We start from the raw sequence: 20,497 nt of genomic DNA, 5'->3' as shown, positions 1-20,497 counted from the left end.
AGTACCCAATGTCTGCGAATCTGTGAGTTGGAGACCCGGCGGCATGTCCAGAGGTCAGAGCCCAATGTCTGCGAGTTGGAGGTGCAATGGCATGCCTACAGAGTCAGAGACTGACGTCTGTGAGGTGGAGGGCCAATAGAATGTCTGGAAGTTGGACCCCAATATCTGCGGATTGGCAATGTGAAGGTCTGATGACATTTCCAGAGGTCAGAGCCCTATGTCTGTAAGTCAGAGGCCAGATGGCATGCCCAGAAGTCAAAGGCCAGATGGCATGCCCAGAAGTCAAAGGCCTGCGAGTCAGGGGCCCGATGTCAGCAGTCTGTGAGTATGGGCCAGGGAGTGAAGATAGAGGCATGGAAGCAGCATGTCCTAAGGCTGTAGGCCTGTCTGTGTGTGTGCATAAGTGGGTGGATGGGTGGATGAGAGGAGCCAAGAGTCTTGTTTTGCTGTTATCGTTTCCTTTCAACTGTAAAGGTGCTCAGCCACTCAGTAAGGGAAATGCTCCGGTGTGCATAATCTTTGTTGCTACACAGCTGGAATTTCGTTTATATAATGTTAATATAATTTTGAAATTATGTTAATATAATGTTAAAATCTATGGTAATATAATTGTGAAATATTCTGTAATTAATTATATGTTAATGAATATAATCCATACATTTTCTAAATAATAAACATAGCACAACCTTTACTTTGAAACATTTTAGAACATCAACATATTTACAATGTCAGTGTTTCAAGTTATGACACTGTTACGAATTGTAACAATAAACACAGAATGGAAGACAGTAGCTCATCGTTAATAAACTCCCAGTCTCCTGAACACCAACAAGCAAATACTCAGCCACTATTACAAACTACAATGAAAGCATTGCATCAAAAATATTGCAGCAATACTGTGATTTCAAATTTCTCATTCCTGAGAAAGTTAAGACTAGTTCAGTTAACACATTCACTGTTATGTTGAACTACCTGCTTAGAAACAAAGAATTTGAAGAACAGCTGGCTCTTGTTGACATTGTTGGAATATTTCAAGCTTCTAGTGCTGATGGTAAGCATGAATTCAGTCTCATGAATTCAATCAAATGTAAATCCAAAAAAAGACTAGAAGTGGAACATTTGGATGATCTAATGAGGGTTAAGAAGTATCTTTTATCTAGATGCAAGATTAATCTGAACTATTTATAGAAAATAGATTAATAAAGACAGACAAGAAAAAGTTTACGAACTGTGAAAGATTTTCTTTGTTACACTGTATTCATTTTACCCTTCAATTAAGAAATAATATCAGAAGTATGTGATTTTTCAATTTTCATTCTAGATATTCATAGAATGCATATTACAAAAATAATTTAAAATGCCTGTCAATTTTCAGGCCATGTAAAAATTTCCTGCTCAGAGCTATGGTTGATCCATGCAGCTGAAAAATAAATTAGAGGGAACATTGTTAGCTGTTGTTGCTCTGTTTTGTTGCTGTTGTTGCTTGTATTTTCCTGCTGGACATAGTGGACATGCTATGTTGACACCAGAATGTGCGCTGACACTTGCAGGTTGCCCTCAGCACATATTTAGTCTGTGTCGGTTGTTAGCACAACAATGTGTATCACTGTATGTTTTGACATATGTACATATGACAAATAAAATGAAATGGAATCTGAGTCTGAAATCTGACTCATTTCCCTAACTTCTCTTTTTGAGAAAGAGCATTCAGGAATTCAAATGGCATCAAGTTGTAATTCAAATGATGATTCTGTTGCAGTGAAGCTCTTTGTCTTCACTCACTGCTTAGGTCCGTAACAAGAATTCTAGAATTACGATCTTACTACACAGCTGGCCCTGGTGTAATATGAATCACCATAGTTGTGGGAGAAGGAGGAAGAGAGAATTGAAAAAGTAGGTTCAGAGGAGGAAGTTTGATAACTTTTGTAGCACTTTCTCAAACTACTCAACCTGCTCTTAGTTCCACAGTGCACTAGCCTACTCAATAATGGAGTGACTTCTCTGGAATCCAGATACGTCCAAACAATGGAGAAGTTTAGAAGTTCATCTGTGGTGGTGACCTAAATGATTGAATCAAATAGACCTTCTGTAAATGCATTATCCAATAAAGATTGACTGAAATGGAATGAAATTTCTGATATTCTGTAAGATGTGGGATTGCATGGTACCTAAATATCTCCATGATGTCTCCATTTGCAGGACGTACACCTAACTTCAGATCCTGACTGATAAGGACAAGGAACTGGAGCTGGAGCTGGACGCATTCAGGACTATCCCAGAGGCTGAAAACTTCATGGATGAAAATTTTACTGAGGGGGTCACATCCAGCATGCTGGATTCACAGAGTAGATGGGTGACCACCAGGAGAAGTAAGGGGAGTAAGCAGTCCATGCAGGGCTCCTCTGTGGCCATTCCCCTCAGCATCAGCTATACCCCTTTGGATACTGCTGGAGGGGATGACCTGTCTCGGCACAGCAGCAGTAGCCAGGCCAATGGTGTTGTGGCCAGCTCTGAGGCTCAGGAAGGAAGGGAAAAGTCCAGCAGAGCGATAGTGATAGGAGACTTGATCATTAGGGGAAGGACAACAGATTCTGTGGCCAGAATGGTGTGTTACCTCCCAGGTGCTAGGGTCCAGAATGTCTCGGAGTGGCTACAGAATATTCTCAAGTGGGAGGTGAGCAGCCAGAGGTCATGGTTCACATTGGCACCAATGACATTGGTAGAAAGGGGGAAGAGGTCCTATGCAAAAAATATAGGAAGTTAGGAAGGAGGCTGGAGAGCAGGCCCTCCAAGGTAGTAATCTCCCAGTGCCAAGTGCTAGTCAAAGCAAGAATGGGATGAAAGTACAGATGAATGAGTGACTAAGGAACTGGTGCAGGGGATAGGGTTTCAGGTTCTTGGATAATTGGAATCTCTTCTGTGGCACGGGTGACCTGTACAAGAGGGACAAGTTGCACATAAACTGGAGGGGACCAATACTTTGACCAGGAGGTTTGTTAGTGCTATTCAGGAGGGTTTAAACTAGGTTGGTAGGGGTACAGGTACCAGAGCACGAGATCAGAAAGTGGAGTGATGGAGAGGAAGGTTGATGTCAGGACTAGTAAAAATAGGCAGGAGCAAAATAATAGATACAAATGGGATAGATAATTTGAAGTATATTTATTTTAATACTAGGAATATTATGGGTAAAGGTGATGAACTTAGAGCATAGATCATTATATAGAACTATGAATTTGTGGCCATTACAGAGGCTTGGTTAAGACAGGGACAGGAATGGGTGCTTAATGTCTCAGGGTTTCAATGCTTTGGAGAAGATAGAGAGGGAGATAAAAGAATTGGGGGAGTTACACTACTAATCAGGGACAATATCACAGCTGCACTTAGAGGAGACACAATGGAAGGCTCATCCACAGAGTCTATATAGGTAAACTCAAAAATAAGAAGGGTGCAATCAATCTGAAGGGATTGTACACAATCCACAATAGCCTCCGGGATAGTGAGGAGCTGAAATGCAGGCAGGTTATGGAAAAGTATAAAACCATAGAGTTGGTGTTACGGGGGACTTCAACTCCCCTAATATAAACAGGGAATTCGGAGCAACACCCACAAAATGCTGGAGGAACTCAGCAGGCCAAGCAGCATCAAGGGAAAAAAGTACAGCTAACGTTTCAGGTTGAAACCCTTCAGCAGGATTGGAGAAAAAAAAAGCTGAGGAGGAGATTTAAAAAATGGGGGGGGGGAGAGAGGACCACCAACCTGGAGGGAGAGGGATGAAATAAAGAGCTGGGAAGTTGATTGGTGAAAAAGACAGAAGCCCATGGAAGAAAGAAAAAGGGGGAGGAGCACCAGAGGGAAGCAATGGGCGGGCAAGGAGATGAGGTGAGGGAGCAATCCCTGCAGAAATCAGAAAGTGGGGAGAGGGAAAGATGTGCTTGGTGTGGGAATTCTCTTATTTATAAACTGGGAACTCCTCAATGTAAGAAGTTTAGATGGGGAAGAGTGTGTTAGGTGAATCCAGGATGATTTCTCTGATAAATCCTGATAAAGACTTCTCTGATAAAGAAGAGAGAGTTGTATGACATGTATACATGTATAGGAAACAGGGAGTGAATAAGGTGCTTGGGGAGTATAAAAAGTGCAAGAAGATACTTAAGAAGGAAATCAGGAGGGCTAAAAGAAGACACAAGGTTGCCTTGGCAGTCAAAGTGAAGGATAATCCAAAGAGCTTTTACAGGTATATTAAGAGTAAAAGGATTGTAAGGGATAAAATTGGTCCTCTTGAAGATCAGAGTGGTCGGCTATGTGCGGAACCAAAAGAAATGGGGGAGATCTTAAACGGGTTTTTTTGCGTCTGTATTTACTAAGGAAATTGACATGAAGTCTATGGAATTAAGGGAAACAAGTAGTGAGATCATGGAAACTGTACAGATCGAAAAGGAGGAGGTCCTTGCTGTCTTGAGGAAAATTAAAGTGGATAAATCCCCAGGACCTGACAGGGTATTCCCTCGGACCTTGAAGGAGACTAGCGTTGAAATTGCAGGGGCCCTGGCAGATATATTTAAAATGTCGGTGTCTACGGGTGAGGTGCCGGAGGATTGGAGAATGGCCCATGTTGTTCCGTGGTTTAAAAAAGGATCAAAAAGTAATCCGGGAAATTATAGGTCGGTAAGTTTGACGTCGGTAGTGGGTAAGTTATTGGAGGGAGTACTAAGAGATTGTACGTTGGCTATATTTAAGAGGGAGTTAGATATGGCCCTTGTGGCTACGGGGATCAGGGGGTATGGAGGGAAGGCTGGGGCGGGGTTCTGAGTTGGATGATCAGCCATGATCATAATAAATGGCGGTGCAGGCTCGAAGGGCCGAATGGCCTACTCCTGCACCTATTTTCTATGTTTCTATGTTTCTATGTTTCTATGAGACAGAATCTACAAGCATTTGGATAGACAGGGACTTATTAGGGAGAGTCAACATGGCTTTGTGCGTGGTAGGTCATGTTTAACCAATCTATTGGAGTTTTTCAGGAGGTTACCAGGGAAGTGGATGAAGGGAAGGCAGTGGATGTTGTCTACATGGACTTCAGTAAGGCCTTTGACAAGGTCCCGCATGGGAGGTTAGTTAGGAAAATTCAGTCGCTAGGTATACATGGAGAGGTGGTAAATTGGATTAGATATTGGCTCAATGGAAGAAGCCAAAGGGTGGTAGTAAGGGATTGCTTCTCAGAGTGGAGGCCTGTGATTAGTGGTGTGCCACAGGGATCAGTGCTGGGTCCATTGTTATTTGTCATCTATATCAATGATCTGGATGATAATGTGGTAAGTTGGATCAGCAAATTTGCTGATGATACAAAGATTGGAGGTGTAGTGGACAGTGAGGAAGGTTTTCAAAGCTTGCAGAAGGATTTGGACCAGCTAGAAAAATAGGCTGAAAAATGGCAGATGGAGTTTAATACAGACAAATGTGAGGTATTGCACTTTGGAAGGACAAACCAAGGTAGAACATACAGGGTAAATGGTAAGGCACTGAGGAGTGCAGTAGAACAGAGGGATCTGGGAATACAGATACAAAATTCCCTAAAGGTGGCATCACAGGTAGATAGGATCATAAAGAGAGTTTTTGGTACATTGGCCTTTATTAATCAAAGTACTGAGTATAAGAGCTGGAACGTTATGATGAGGTTGTATAAGGCATTGGTGAGGCCGAATCTGGAGTATTATGTTCAGTATTGGTCACCAAATTGCAGGAAGGATATTAATAAGGTTGAAAGAGTGCAGAGAAGGTTTACAAGGATGTTGCCGGGTCTTGAGAAACTCAGTTACAGAGGAAGTTTGAATAGGTTAGGACTTTATTCCCTGGAGCGTAGAAGAATGAGGGGAGATTTGATAGAGGTATATAAAATTATGATGGGTATAGATAGAGTGAATGCAAGCAGGCTTTTTCCACTGAGGCTAGGGGAGAAACAAAAACAGAGGACATGGGTTAAGGGTGAAGGGGGAAAAGTTTAAAGGGAACATTGGGGGGGGGCTTCTTCACACAGAGAGTGGTGGGAGTATGGAATGAGCTGCCAGACGAGGTGGTAAATGCAGGTTCTTTTTTAACATTTAAAAATAAATTGGACAGATACATGGATGGGAGGTGTATGGAGGGATATGGTCCGCGTGCAGGTCAGTGGGACTAGGCAGTAAGTGGTTCGGCACAGCCAAGAAAGGCAAAAAGGCCTGTTTCTGTGCTGTAGTTTTTCTATGGTTGCTATGGCTTCTGTGATTTCTTAAATCAAAATGCAGATAGTCCAACAAGAGGAGGGGCTGTACTGAACCTGGTGTGGGTAATGAGCCTGACCTGGTGACCAACCTTTCAGTGGGTGAACAGTTAGGGAACAGCAACCACAACTCCTTAAGTTTTAAAATGGCTATAGACAGGGATAAAAATGAACCTTGCAGGAGAATATTAAACTGGAGCAGGGAAAATTATATCAGCATTCAGCAGGAACTAGGGAGAGGTAATTGGGAACAGCTGTTTTTGGGCAAGTCCACATCTGAAACAAGGAGGGTGTTTAAAGAACAACTGCACAAAGTGCAGGACAGGTATGTCCCAGTAAGAAAGAAGGACAAAGATGGCAGGGCAAGAGAACCCTGAATGTCGAGAGGTGATAAATTCAGTCAAGTAAAAAAGGAAAAGTATGTAAAGCTTAGGAAGCTAGAATCTAATAGAGCCCTTGAGGATTATAAAGAAGCCAGAAATGAACTTAGGGAGGGAATTCGGGAAGCCAGAAGGGGCCATGAAAAATCCTTGGCAAGTAGGATTGAAGAGAATCCCAAGGCATTCTATACATACATCGAGCAAGAAAATAACTAGGTAGAGGGTAGGACCATTCAAGGATAAAGAGGGGACCATTTGCTTGAAAGTAGAGGATGTGGGTGAGGTCTTTAATGAGTACATCAGTATATAACAAAGAGAAGGACATGGAGGTCATTGATATGTTAGAACATGGAGGCAAAGTAGGAGGTGGTGAGCATTAAGGTGGATACGTCCCCAGGATCTGATGGGATATACCTCAGGGTCTGATGGGATATACCTCAAGTTACTGAGTGAGAGATTGCTTCTTTTCTCTCTAGCCACAGGAATGGTCCTGGAGAACTGGCAAGTAGATAATGTTCCATTATTCAATAAGGAACCAGGGATAATCCTGGAAACTGGCAGTGAGTATCATGGCAGTGGTATGGAAGTTCCTGTGGAGAAGGAATTAATGCTAGCTAGACGCCTGTAATTTGTACTGGGACCTCCACTGTGTGATGTATATAAATGACCTGGATGAAAACGTCGATGGGTGGGTTAGTAAGTTTGCAGATGATACGAAAATTAATGGTGCTCTGGATAGTGTATATTGCTAGCAAAGAGTACAATGGGATATAGATCAGTTGCAGATATGGGCTGAAAAATGGCAGGTGGACTTTAACCTGGTCAAATGTAAAATGTTGCACCCTAGTAGGTCAAATGTAAAGAGGCAGTACGAACGCAAAGAGCAGAGGGATCTTGGAGTACAAGTTCATAGCTCTCTGAAAGTGGCTACACAGATTGCTAGTGTGGTTAAAAAGGCATATGGCATGTTTACCTTTATTAATCGAGGCATTGATTTCAAAAGTCAGGAAGTTATGTTGCAGCTTTAGAAAATTCCAGCCAGCCTGCATCTGGATTATTGCCTACAATTCTGGACACCTCATTAAAAAAAGGATGCCAAGGCATTGAAGAGGATGCAAAAGTGGTTTACCAGCTTGTTTCCTGAATGAGAGGCATGTGCTAAAACAAGAGGTTGAACAAACTTGAGTTGTTTTCTCTGGAGCGGTGAAGGCTGAGAGGAGATCTGATAGATAGGATTATAAGAGGCATAGATAAAGCAGAGACACAGTATCTTTTTCCAAGGATCGAAATGTCTAAAACCAGAGGGAGTACATTTAAGATGAGAGAGGGTAATTTTAAAGGAGATGTGAGGGGCAAGTTTTCTACACAGAGCGTAGTGGGTACCTGGGGTGCCCTTCTGGGGTGGTGGTAGAGTCATACGCATTAGGCACTTTTAAGAGACGTGTAGATAGTCGCATGAATGTAAGAAAATTGAAAGGATATGGACATTGTATAGACAGAAGAGATTTGCGAGCCAATTGATTACTAATTTAATCGGTTCAGCACAACAATGTAATGTTCTATGTTCTACTTTATCGATGATAGGCAACCAATCAAAACAATGAACATTTTTTGCCTCTTTTTAGACAAAAAACACTCAGTGGCCACTTTATGTGGCTCAGGAATGGAACCTGGTTTCTGCTACCGTAGCCCATCCACTGCCAGGTTCAATGTGTTGTGCATTCAGAGATGCTGTTCTGCTCACCACTGTTGCAACACATGGTGTTTTGAGTTACTGTCACCTTCCTGTCATCTAAAGTCAGTCTGGCCATCCTCCTCTGACCTCTTTCAGTAACTCTCTCAATAGTTTCTGAGGTACTCAAACCACCCCATCTGGCACAAACAATCATTCCACAGTCAAAGTAATTTAAATCACATTTCTCCTCCATTCTGATATTTGATCTGAACAACAATGGAACCCCTTGATTTTGCCTGCATTCTTGGATGCATTGAGCTGCTGCTACATGATTGGCTGATTAGGTATTTGCATTAACAGGCAATATTGGTTGAGGTCGACCATAATGTTGCATCCTAGTTGTCTAGATGATCCACTAGCCAGAGCAGAATATAAAGAGCAAGCTGTTGTCCATATAGTAGGCTCCCCCTTTACAAGCAGCTGATGAATACAAAGGAACGGTAGTTTGGCACCAGCAGCATTGGAGAAGTTCCAAGTCAACATTGTTGGCCTTAAGGGCTCCAGCTCTAGATTTTTCCCCACAGGGTTTACTCCTAAAGCCTTCCCTATGAACAGGTATAGCCACAAGGCAACGGAGGTTTGAAATCAGTTTTCCTTCTCCGACCACAGCTGACAAACCCCAGCTTCCCGAAGCAACTGGTTTGAAGGCACCACTAACCGGCCTTTGTCCCTTCTCCAGTCAATAGAAGCAGTTCTGTTGGGCTTCGTAGCTAAGCCCTACACGAAGGTCTGGAGCTGGACTGGATTGTCAGAGGCTTTTTGAGATACATGCCATTGGGAGAATTTATTAGGTAGTGGGAACTTATCACCCCCGGCTATGACAACCTTGAGGAACCAGGAGTACCTAAAAAGTGGCCACTGAGTGTATATAAGAAATATATTGTCTAAATGGTGTCAAAAATTGCTGGAAATGCTCAACAGTCCAGACAGCAAATGAGGAGAGTGAAGTTAATATTTTAGGTCAAATGAAGTGATTCTGATGACCAGTAGATTCAGGGACTGGTGTTGAAAAGGGTGCATGGCTGGAAACTTGAGGAAGCTAGGCCTTAGCTGTATTGCACCATATTTGCATCTCATGCCAATTAAATACATCTCTGGCACTTCTGCTGAATTGCATTTAGTACAAGTAATGTTTCTCAGAAGTAGCGGATGTTGCAATTGGAGATTGTTTGGGAGTGTGGTAGAACGCAGAAAACAAAAGTAAGGAAAGTATGTCCGAAGTAAGCTTGATATCTATTGTTATTTAGCTAATATGACTATTCACTATTCATTTTTATCTTTAAGGTTATCAGCAGAGCTTGATTCCTGTTACAATAGCAGCCAAATTCTACTCCCCACTTTATTAGAGAGTGGTAGGTGCCATGCACTAATGTATTAATTTTTGCCTGTAACTTCACATTTAAGAATTAGAAGAAAAATCACTGTCAAGTTTAAAGCCTAGCAAAATATATTGGACAATATAGCAACATGTTAAACCTAATGCTAGTAAATTTTGGCAGCTTGACATTCTAATAGACTAGCTGTCAGTGCTGTGTTGTAACCAGAATTTAGGATCTGCTCAATATCATCTCTAATCTGAGGTACATTATACTCTGCCATTACAAGCCAAGATTGGTATTTGTATGTTTTTTAACGTCAGTGTGTAGTTTTAATTTTTTTGTCTATTTTATATGGCAATAGCAATTTTCACTTCATGCTGCATGAAGCCTTTTTTAACAATATGTAGTTTTGCCTCAGAGTGAACTAATTTAATCAAGTCGACATTGAGAGTGACGAAAGAGGATTTAGTGCATTTCTTATTGCTTCAAAGTTTCTGAGTAGAACTTTAAAAGTTGTAAGATACTGACTTGTGTTAGTCAGCAGTTGCTCCTGATAAAGAAGTTAACTAGTCTGACATTTTTAATCTGCAAGAGGCAGCCTAGAGAGAATCAGTTTTAGCTAATTTGGCCTGAAGTATAATAAGAAACGAAAATTCTAATGCTGGATTCAGACTAAGAAGAATGTGCCTGATATGTGTGGTAAAGATTATCTTGAATCAATGAAATATTCTGGAGGCATAATTCAGAAGGAACATATTCATATTAAGTGTTATACATTGCTTATTTAGTAGAAAGCTGAGCTCAGGATCTATCTGGTAAGGGTGGAGGAAACAGCTTCCAGTAAGTGTTCACCAGGTATACAGAGAAGAATAAGAAGCCAATAAACTGAAAATAGAATGGAAGATAAGAACGCAAACACGAGGAATTCTGCAGATGCTGGAAATTCAAGCAACACACAAAGTTGCTGGTGAATGCAGCAGGCCAGGCAGCATCTCTAGGAAGGGGTACAGTTGATGTTTCGGGCCGAGACCCAAACGAAGGGTCTCGGCCCGAAACATCGTCTGTACCTCTTCCTAGAGATGCTGCCTGGCCTGCTGTGTTCACCAGCAACCTTGATGATGGAAGATAAGAATCTAGGAAAACACCATTTATTCAATCCTTGAAATCTGCTTCACAAATGATAGAAGAGGGAACATTGAAGAACAATGGCACAGGGAACGAGAACAAAATGAGGAAACAAGACGCAGCTATCTTAAGCACGAGGAAATCTGCGGATGCTGGAAATTCAAGCAACATAATGCTGGAGGAACTCAGCAGGCTAGGCAGTATCTATGGAAAACAGTGAACAGTCGGCATTTCAGGCCGAGGCCCTTCATCGGGATTGGCAGTTCAATTGTTTATAACTCTTGATCATTATCATGTTAATAGGAATGAGGACTAAGCAAAGAGGCAGAGGACAGAATGATCAAAAGCGAGGCAATTGGGAATAGAGAAATGCTGCTCTAAAGAATAGAAAAGCAGTGAATCTGATGAAAACTTAGATAGATAGATCTTAGACTTGAATCCCAAATAATGGCCTGGAGTGTCTCTGAGTGGCTCACCACTGAATGTGTAAACTACCAGGACAAGATGGAAACAGAGACCAAGATCGAGAGCTTAAAAAGTAAAAAATAGCAAAGGTGATGTTCAGTCAATAACAGACAAGCAAATTAATAAATGAAATAATGGATTGCGAACTGGCATATGGATTAAAATGTGGAAAGGTTTGAAGCTAATGAAATTAGAACAGAAGTAAAGTTGGTACATAAACAGGACTTATAGTACTCTGCAAGAGTGTTAGGTACATCTATATAGCTTGGGTTCCTAAGACTTATGCACAGTACTGTAGTAATTTTATGTATTGCACTGTACTGCTACTGCAAAAACAATGCATTTCGTAATATATGTGAGTGATGATAAACCTGATTCTGATATGGGTCTCTACTGTGTGCTAAGAGTGGGAAAGGGCCAGGAAGAGGGGAATCAATGTTGGGTGACGGAGGAGGGAGAGTGGAGGGAGCGAGAAGTCCCAGAGAGACATCCTGTTATGATCAATGACCCAATTGTTGAAGGTCAAATGACCTTGCTTGGTGTCTGAGGGCTGGGTTTGTCTGCACGGGTGCCATCCCCTTCCCCTGGCACACCTTCTCCGCCACCTGTCTCACACCCTTCTTGTGGCTCTCCACTCTCACCATTCCCAACATCCTTTGCTCCCGCCAGATTTACAAACTCGTTCTCCACAGAACATCGACAAGCACAATACTGTGCAAAAGTCTTAGACGCCCTAGATATAAATATGTGCTTAAGACTTTTGTGAAGTACTGTAGTGCAACTGAGAGATATTGGTAGAGAACACACTGGAACCAATGGCAGAAAACAACAGTTCAGCAGGAGACATAAAACCAGAGTATTAGGATATAAGTCCATTGTAGTATCCATGTCAAGACCATCAGACTCAATAACAGTTACTTTCCCCAAGTAGTAAGGCTGATCAACACCTCCACCACTTTATCATTCCCTGTCAGAGTCACCTTATGTACAGACACTCCTGTGCCTGGTGCACTTTATGGATGTACAATTAATCTATGTATATAAGTTATCATGTATTTATATTTACCATAGGTACCACAGTAACGTAGTGGCTATTACACCTCAGGGCATCGGAGTTCGGAGTTCAATTCCGGCACTGTCTGTAAGGAGTCTCTGTACATCGTCCCCGTGGAATGTATGGGTTTCCCCGGGTGCTCCCGTTTCATCCCACAGTCCAAAGACATGAGTTAGGTTAACTGTCTGGTGGTAAGATTAGGGTTAGTCAGGGTTGTCGGGGGTTGCTGGGGCGGCTTGGGTCAAAGAGCTGGAAGGGCCGTCTCCACGCTGTAAAATGAAGTAAATATATTTACTGTGTTTTTCTATTATTGTGTTCCTTATCTTATTGGAGTTTTTTTGTGCTGCATTGGATCTGGAGTAACAATTACTTCATTCTCCTTTACACTTCTGTACTGGAAATTATATTAAACAATCTTGAATCCTGAATCTTGAATCACAGGATCTGAGGGAAAGTCCAGGAAACACTAATATAGACTCGGTTGTAATCTGTGTAATTCTGGCCAACATACTACAGCAGTAGTATAAGGCAGTTCAGGAAAGAGGAGCCACACAGACTAACAAACCAGGACATCTGTGATGTGTGAGGGGTGAAATCTGAGTCAATAATTCCCATTTACTTTACGATGCTAACTTCATGTTCTTTTTGATCTTCCTTTCACCAACAAATACTGAAGTTCAAACCAGCCATCTTTTCTTCAAATCTTTTTTCAGTTCTGAAAATTCTCTGTGTCATCCTACCTCGAAGCACTTTCATATACAAACATTTTTGGAATAATTATTTTGATTCTGACATCTATACTCCTCAAATGAGAAAATGTAACTTCAAAGAGTGGAAATTCACAGCAGTCAGTCAGCACTTTTGGCAAGAAAATGTTAAATATTTTCAGAAGCTGGGGCTACTTCTTGAAGGCTGATTAAAAGAAATAATGGAGAAACATCCCCAAATAAAAACAAATAACATTTTGTGGAGGGGAGGTGGGATGATAGTGTAGCAGTTAGTGTGACACAATTACAGTACCAGTGACCTGCGTTCAATTCCATTGCTGTCTGTAATGAGTTCGTACGTTTCCCTATCACCACATAAGCTTCACCTGGGTCCTCTAGTTTCCTCCACATTTCAAACATATACCGGTTGGTAGGTTAATTGGTCACATTGGTATAATTCGGCAGTACTGGGTCATTGGGCAGCAAGATCCTGTTAACGCACTGTATCTCTAAATTAAATTAAATAAAGAAGCATTGAATATTATTTTTGAATACCCATTTCAGTTCTCTCCTTTCAGTTGGTGAAAATCCACAGTTATCACAGGAGAGCCCAACTTTAAATGTATGGATGGAAATAGACGTTTACAAAATGGAGAAGATAACATCATCTGTTAATCATAAATTGGAACAATTTTATTCATACTGCAAAAAAATGGTTTAACTACATAACACCTCATAGGCCTGACAAGTCAATGAATATGTTGTTAAAAAAACACTCCCTACTCTGTACATAGTTTTCTTCTTTCAATTGTTCTTTCTTTCCTCTCCTTTCTATAAGTGTGTACCTCGGATAAATATTATGTGGAAATTTGTGACAAATATGATTATATGATATATATGTACAGTATCTGAAATACATCTTATGGAAATGTTTGTTTGATGATGAGATTCAATAAAAAATAAATTACAAAATTGGAGTTAATGCTCTCCTAAAATGGAAAACAAGGAAGATGATATCAAAAGTGAGAGTGGGGCAGAAAATTAGAGGGGACAGCCAGGATCACTGATTCAGCCATAATTTGTGGGTGTGATGAAGAAGGACACCCTGACCCCAGGTACTTCTGTGTGTCGGTGCTGTTTTCTAAGACTGAGTAGGACAGTTAATTTCTCTCAAATGGCACCTCAGCCAATCTGACAGCCATCACACTCGTGCCTGCATTATCAAATGCATCTTATTATCAATACTTCCATCCTCTGATGAAATATCATAGAAAATGTCTTACCCAGTTTGGAAACTGGGTCATGCATAATTAGTTTCATCAGAGTTGGGTTACTCTATCATACACATGAATACCAAATAATTTTCTGCCCCAAAATTGGATCATATGACACTGCTTCCTCACTGCTATGTGATTGCAAATCATTTTAAACTTGGATTTGATTGCAGATGCAAGCAATTCTGTAATTACATGAAGACAATGAAGAAATTTTGCTGGTCTGTGGCCTTAATACAATTTCTGTGTAACAATATAGAATGAGGCCATATTGCCCACCGGATCAATGTCATCTCACTGTGCAATCTCATTCCCAAAGTGATTTTCTCTGTTCAGCTATACTCCCCAAGTTCTCACCGACTCATCCACCCCAGCTATGAAGTCAATTTTATTGACAATTAACCTACTAACCCAAACATCACTGGGAAGGGTGGGGAAGCCAGAGTGTCTGGGATTATCCACATGCGCAGATCGCATCATAGGCCAGAAGTGTACCCAAGTCTTTGTATCCGTGAGGCAGCAGGTTCACAGGCCATGCCACTGTGCCCCATGCATAGGGTTAGGCAATCACCCATGCCATTCTCCTTTTGGAAAATTGCAAGAGAATATTTATCATGCTATCCCTGGCCACACTCCATGGAGCACTCTCAGGACATTATGCCTAATCTTGCCGGCCTTCCATTTTGGCTGTGTAAAAGTGAATCAATGATATTCAAGATTGTTTGAAGATTCAAGATTAAAGATTGTTTAATGTCATTTCCAGTACTCAAGTGTAAAGGAGAACAAAATAATTGTTACTCCGGATCTGAGGCAGCACAAAAAAGTACAATAAGATAAAAAAAAAATAGTAATAATAAAGAATATAATAAATATAAACACATAAGATAGCTTATATACATAGATTGGTTGTTCATAAAGTAATGCTAGGCACAGGAGCACCTGTGCATAAGGTGACTGAGAGGAAATGATGAAGTAGTGGTAATTGTGTGGGCATGTGGCCAAGTGGTTAAGGCATTGGACTAGCTACCTGAAGGTCGTGAGTTCGAGCCCCAGCCAAGGGAACATGTTGTGTCCTTGAGCAAGGCACTTAATCACACATTGCTCTGCGACGACACTGGTGCCAAGCTGTATGGGTCCTACTGTTGTCATGGAGAGGGGAGACTTGCAGCATGGGCAACTGCTAGTCTTCCATACAACCTTGCCCAGGCCTGTGCCCTAGAGAGTGAAGACTTTCCAGGCGCAGATCCATGGTCTCGCAAGACTAACGGATGCCTTTAAAATTGGGGGGTGCAGAGGAGTCGATTAGTGTGTGGAGGTGTTGATCAGCTTTACTGGTTCTGTACATGTGCCCCTCCCTCAGTGTTGAATGACTTCCCCATCCACCCAGTAATGCTGATCTCCAGCCCACGTCCCCATTCTCAACCCAAGATGTCGTTGCTAATCCTGACCCCCCTCCCCAATTCTTGCTTTCAATTCACATTAATCCTGAAGTCATAATACATTACTGGTCCTGATGAAGGTCTGAGCCCAAAATGTCAACTCTTTATTCCTTCCCATAGATGCTACCTAACCTGATGAGTTCTTCCACATTTTGTATGTGTTACTCCAGCATCTTGAGTATCTCCTGTATTTGTACATTACTGGTCATTTGCTTCCAGTCACCCCAACCCAGTTCTCCCTGATCCCTCGCTCGCTCTCAACCATCCCTCTTCCCATACTGAACACTAACTGTCAATACTTCTCCAAATCCATGGTTGCATGTTTCCCCTAGCATCACAGCCACAGTGTAGGCTGGATTGGATTGGGCCTGTAACAAAGCCGGCTTGGGAAAGTTGGATAGGGTGGTACCTTCCTGGCTGCAGAGCATGTAGCACAACGCATACACTGTGCAGGAGGAACTCAGCAGGCCAGGCAGCATCTATGCAGAAGAACAAACAGTTGACGCTTTGGGAATGTTATCCCATCTATTTCAACCAAAGTAATTGGAATTGCAGAACTCCTGTACATGATTCATTCAGACAACTTATGCCTGTCAGTGGTGTCTGTTTTAAGTTAAATTTATACTCAATTCTCCGAAAGCGTATACTGATATGATAAAAACTTCAGTCACCCAACCTGAAAGAGTTTAGAAATTTTTGACATTGAACGCTTCCAATTTCACAGATTATTGAAATCATAAAGTCATACAGTAGATGCCCAATCCATTAAAATGATAGGATTTTATAGTGATTGGCTACTATCTTGTTGGAGATTTATAAGCTTGGCGTGTTATATGAGTTCCACAGGCTACACTTCTTATTATTACTGTTCAAATAATAGCGGACCCAGACACCTATTTGGTGTTTGACTTGGCAGAAGGGAACACATATTTATTCCAGAACACTGTGAATGTCTGGTTCTAACTGCATGTGTTGCTGACACATCCTGCAGAAATTCCAAGAGAGTCCAAAAAAACATCACTTCCTTCATCCTCCCACCATGTCTGACATTAACCCCAGATTGGCGTTGAAGTGAAGAATTATATCCTCATTGAACACCAGTAGCTATCATGGGTTAGGCACCAGCGGAAGACATGTGCCATGGCGGATTCTCACCTATATCAACTCAGAATCTGAATCAAGTTTATTACCACTGACATATGTTGTGAAATGTGTTGTTCTGCCGCAGCAGCATAAAAAGTGAAGTAACTTTTATTATCAAAGTGCATATATGTCACCATATACAACCCTGAAATTCATTTTCTTGTGGGTGCTCTCAGCAAATCTATAGAATAGTTATTATAAAGGATCAATGAAAGAACATCCAGAGTGCAGAAGACAACAAACTGTGCAAATGCAGATATAAATAAATAGCTATAAATAAAGAGAACGTGAGATAAAGAGTCCTTAAAGGGAGATAATTGGTAGTGGGAACATCTCAACGATGGGACAAGTGTGTATAGCTATCCCCTTCTATTCAAGAGCCTGATGGTTGAAGGGTAGTAACTGTTCTTGAGTCCTGATGGTAGAGGTGAGGAAAGAGCAGGACCTGGGTGGTGAGGATCTCTGATGATGGACGCTGCTTTCCTATGACAGCTCTTCATGTAGCGTGCTCAATGGTAGAGAGGGCTTTAGTTGTGACGTGCTGGGCAGAATCCTCTACCTTTTGTCGGATTTTCTATTCAAATGCATTGGTGCTTCCATATCAGGCCATGATGCAATATATAAAAATTACTGTATGTTACAATAAATAAGCCGGCTGGTGGCATAGTGGCATCAGCGCTGGACTTTGGGGCGAGAGGTCCTGAGTTTGAATCCGTCTGTCTCCCTTGTACGCTCTCCATCCGTGCCTGGATTGAGGGTCGAGCTTACAACTTGACCTCATAAAAAAAAACTTGGGAGAGGGATGGATGGTGTTCATATACCGTTCAGAAATCTGATAGCAGAGGGGAAGATGCTGTTCCTAAAACATTGTGCGTGGGTCTTCAGGCTCCTGTACTTCCTCCATGAAGATTGTAGTAAGAAGTGAGCATGACCCGAATGGTGAGGATTCTTAATGATGGATGCCACTCTTTTGAGGTGCTGCCTCTTGAACATGTCCTTGTTGGTGCCCTTATATAAACAACCAGTCACTTTTGACTACATACAGACCATGTGGCCACTGTTAAAATCAGCACCAATTATGGCTGCAGACACGAGGAAATCTGCAGATGCTGGAAATTCAAGCAACACACACAAAAAATGCTGGTGAATGCAGCAGGCCAGGTAGCATCTATAGGAGGAGGTACAGTCAACGTTTCGGGCCGAGACCCTTCATTCATATATGAATTTTGACCATGAATGTTTTCAGATAATTCAACTATTCAAAATCAAGGCCAAACACAAAGTTTGTATCAGAATCGAGTTTAATATCTCTGACATACGTCATAAGACCATAAGACCAGAAGATATAGGAGCAGAAATAGGCCATTTGGCCCATCGAGTCTGCTCCACCATTCAATCATGGGATGATCCAATTCTTCCAGTCATCCCCACTTCCCTGCTTTCACCTTTTGATGCCCTGGCTAATCAAGAACCTATCTATCTCTGCCTTAAAAACAACCAATGACTTGGCCCACAGCCGCTCATGGCAACAAATTCCACAGACTTACCACCCTCTAACTAAAGTAATTTCTCCACATCTCTGTTCTAAAAGGATATCCTTCAATCCTGAAGTCGTGCCCTCTTGTCCTAGAATCCCCTACCAGGGAAGTAACTTTTCCATATCTAATCTGTTCAGGCATTCTGAATGTTTCTATGAGATCCCCCCCCTCATTCTCCTGAACTCCAGGGAATACAGCCCAAGCGCTGCCAGACGTTCCTCATACAGTAATCCTTTCATTCCTACTTATTATGAAACTTATTCTTTTGCAGCAGCAGTACATTGCAATACATAAAAAAATATAACTTACAATAAGAAATATAATTCAAAAATAAATTCAATAAGTTATGCTAAAAGAGAGCAAAAATAGTGAGGTGATATTCACGGTCCATATAGAAATCTGATGGCAGGGGGAAGAAGCTTTCCTAGAATTTTGAGTGTGTGTCTTTAGGCTCCTCTACCTCCTCTCTGATGGTAGTAATAAGAAGAGGGCATGTCCTGGGTGATGGGAGTCGTTAATGTTGGATGCCACCTTTCTGAGGTGTGGCTTTTGAAGCTATCCTCAGTGTTGGGGAGGCTGGTGGCCATGCTGGATCTGGCTGAGTTTGCAGCCCTCTGCAGCTTTTTCCGATCCTGTGCAGTGGCTCCTCCATGCCAGGTGGTGATGGAACCTCTTAGAGTCCTCTCAGCGGTACATCTGTCGAAACTTGCTAGAGCCTTTGCTATCTACACACACATATCCAATGGAAGTAATTGGATAATGAATACTTGAGAAGCATTCCCTCTTCCTGATTTAAGGTCACTGAAGCAAATTATTGCAGCCCATACTGGCCCCCAGCAAAAGCTCAGTGAACATAGAAATATGAGTCAGACATTCATCGTATTCCTTACGACTACTCCATTATTGAAACAGACCATAGCTGATCTTTATCTATCTCTTTTTAACTGCCTTGGTTCCATTATTCCTTAATACCCTTATCTAACGAAAGAAAATCCAGCAATCTCACCTTGCAAATGACTTCCAATTAGCAAATTCATACCAGATTTGTGAGCAAATTGGACTTCCTAGATTTATATAGTTTACTTACTTACTGGACAAAGTGAGTAAGGTTCACCAGATGCATAGACCATTGCCAATCAATGTAGGTTCACTCGTATCTTTCTCAATTTGTTTGTTTACAATGCTATAAAACAGTAATTGTTTAATCCACATGCTATCTTCTAGTTTGAGTTCTCCCTCCTGTATTATCAGCATAGAAGGAACATCCTCCTATTCTGTAGCCCTTTTCCTTTATTTATTTTTACTTGGAGGTACAGCACGGTTACAAACCTTTCTGACCCAATGAGACCGCACTGCCCAATTACGCACATGTAACCAATTCACCTACTAACCCGTACGTCTTTGGAATGTGGCATGAAACCAGAGCACCCGAGGGAAACCCATGTGGTCTTGGGGAGAATGTACAAACTCCTTACAGACAGCTGCTGGGTTATGCGACTGTCATCATTTACTGAATACATTCCAAAATACATTTTGGATATTAAAATGACACTACACTATCTGTTAAAAGCAACAAACAATCCACGCACAGCTTGGTCCTGTGAGATAAATAACCTTATGATGTTTGAGGAATGAGCATGGGCCAGGATGCTAGGTTAACTGGCTTCTTTCCATCCAGCAGCACCATAAAATCTGATACTTTTGAAGACAAACTGATCTGCAGTTTAACATCTCATCAGAAAGATGACATTTTCTCATTACTCTTGTTAAGTATCAGCCTAAATTATGTGCTCTACTCTTGGGCGCAGCTCTTGAAAGCAATTTCTTGACTCAAGAGATAAGAATGCAACCAAATAAACAATGAAAGCAGAAAGAAAAAACTGGTGAATTATCTTTAAATTCTCATCAGTACAATATTCATAAACAGATGGAGAACAACTGAAGCTAATCCAGTTTCTAATAATGTGTGAGTAACATAAATGAAGGGGGATGGGTTAAAATATTTCTGAAACCAATAGGGTTCAATATATAACTAAGTTCAAGAAATGCACTGTATATACCA

The sequence above is a fragment of the Mobula birostris genome, chromosome 6, assembly GCF_030028105.1.
Source record: "Mobula birostris isolate sMobBir1 chromosome 6, sMobBir1.hap1, whole genome shotgun sequence".
NCBI classification, from domain to species: domain Eukaryota; kingdom Metazoa; phylum Chordata; class Chondrichthyes; order Myliobatiformes; family Myliobatidae; genus Mobula; species Mobula birostris.
Note: the sequence above shows the minus strand (reverse complement) of the source record.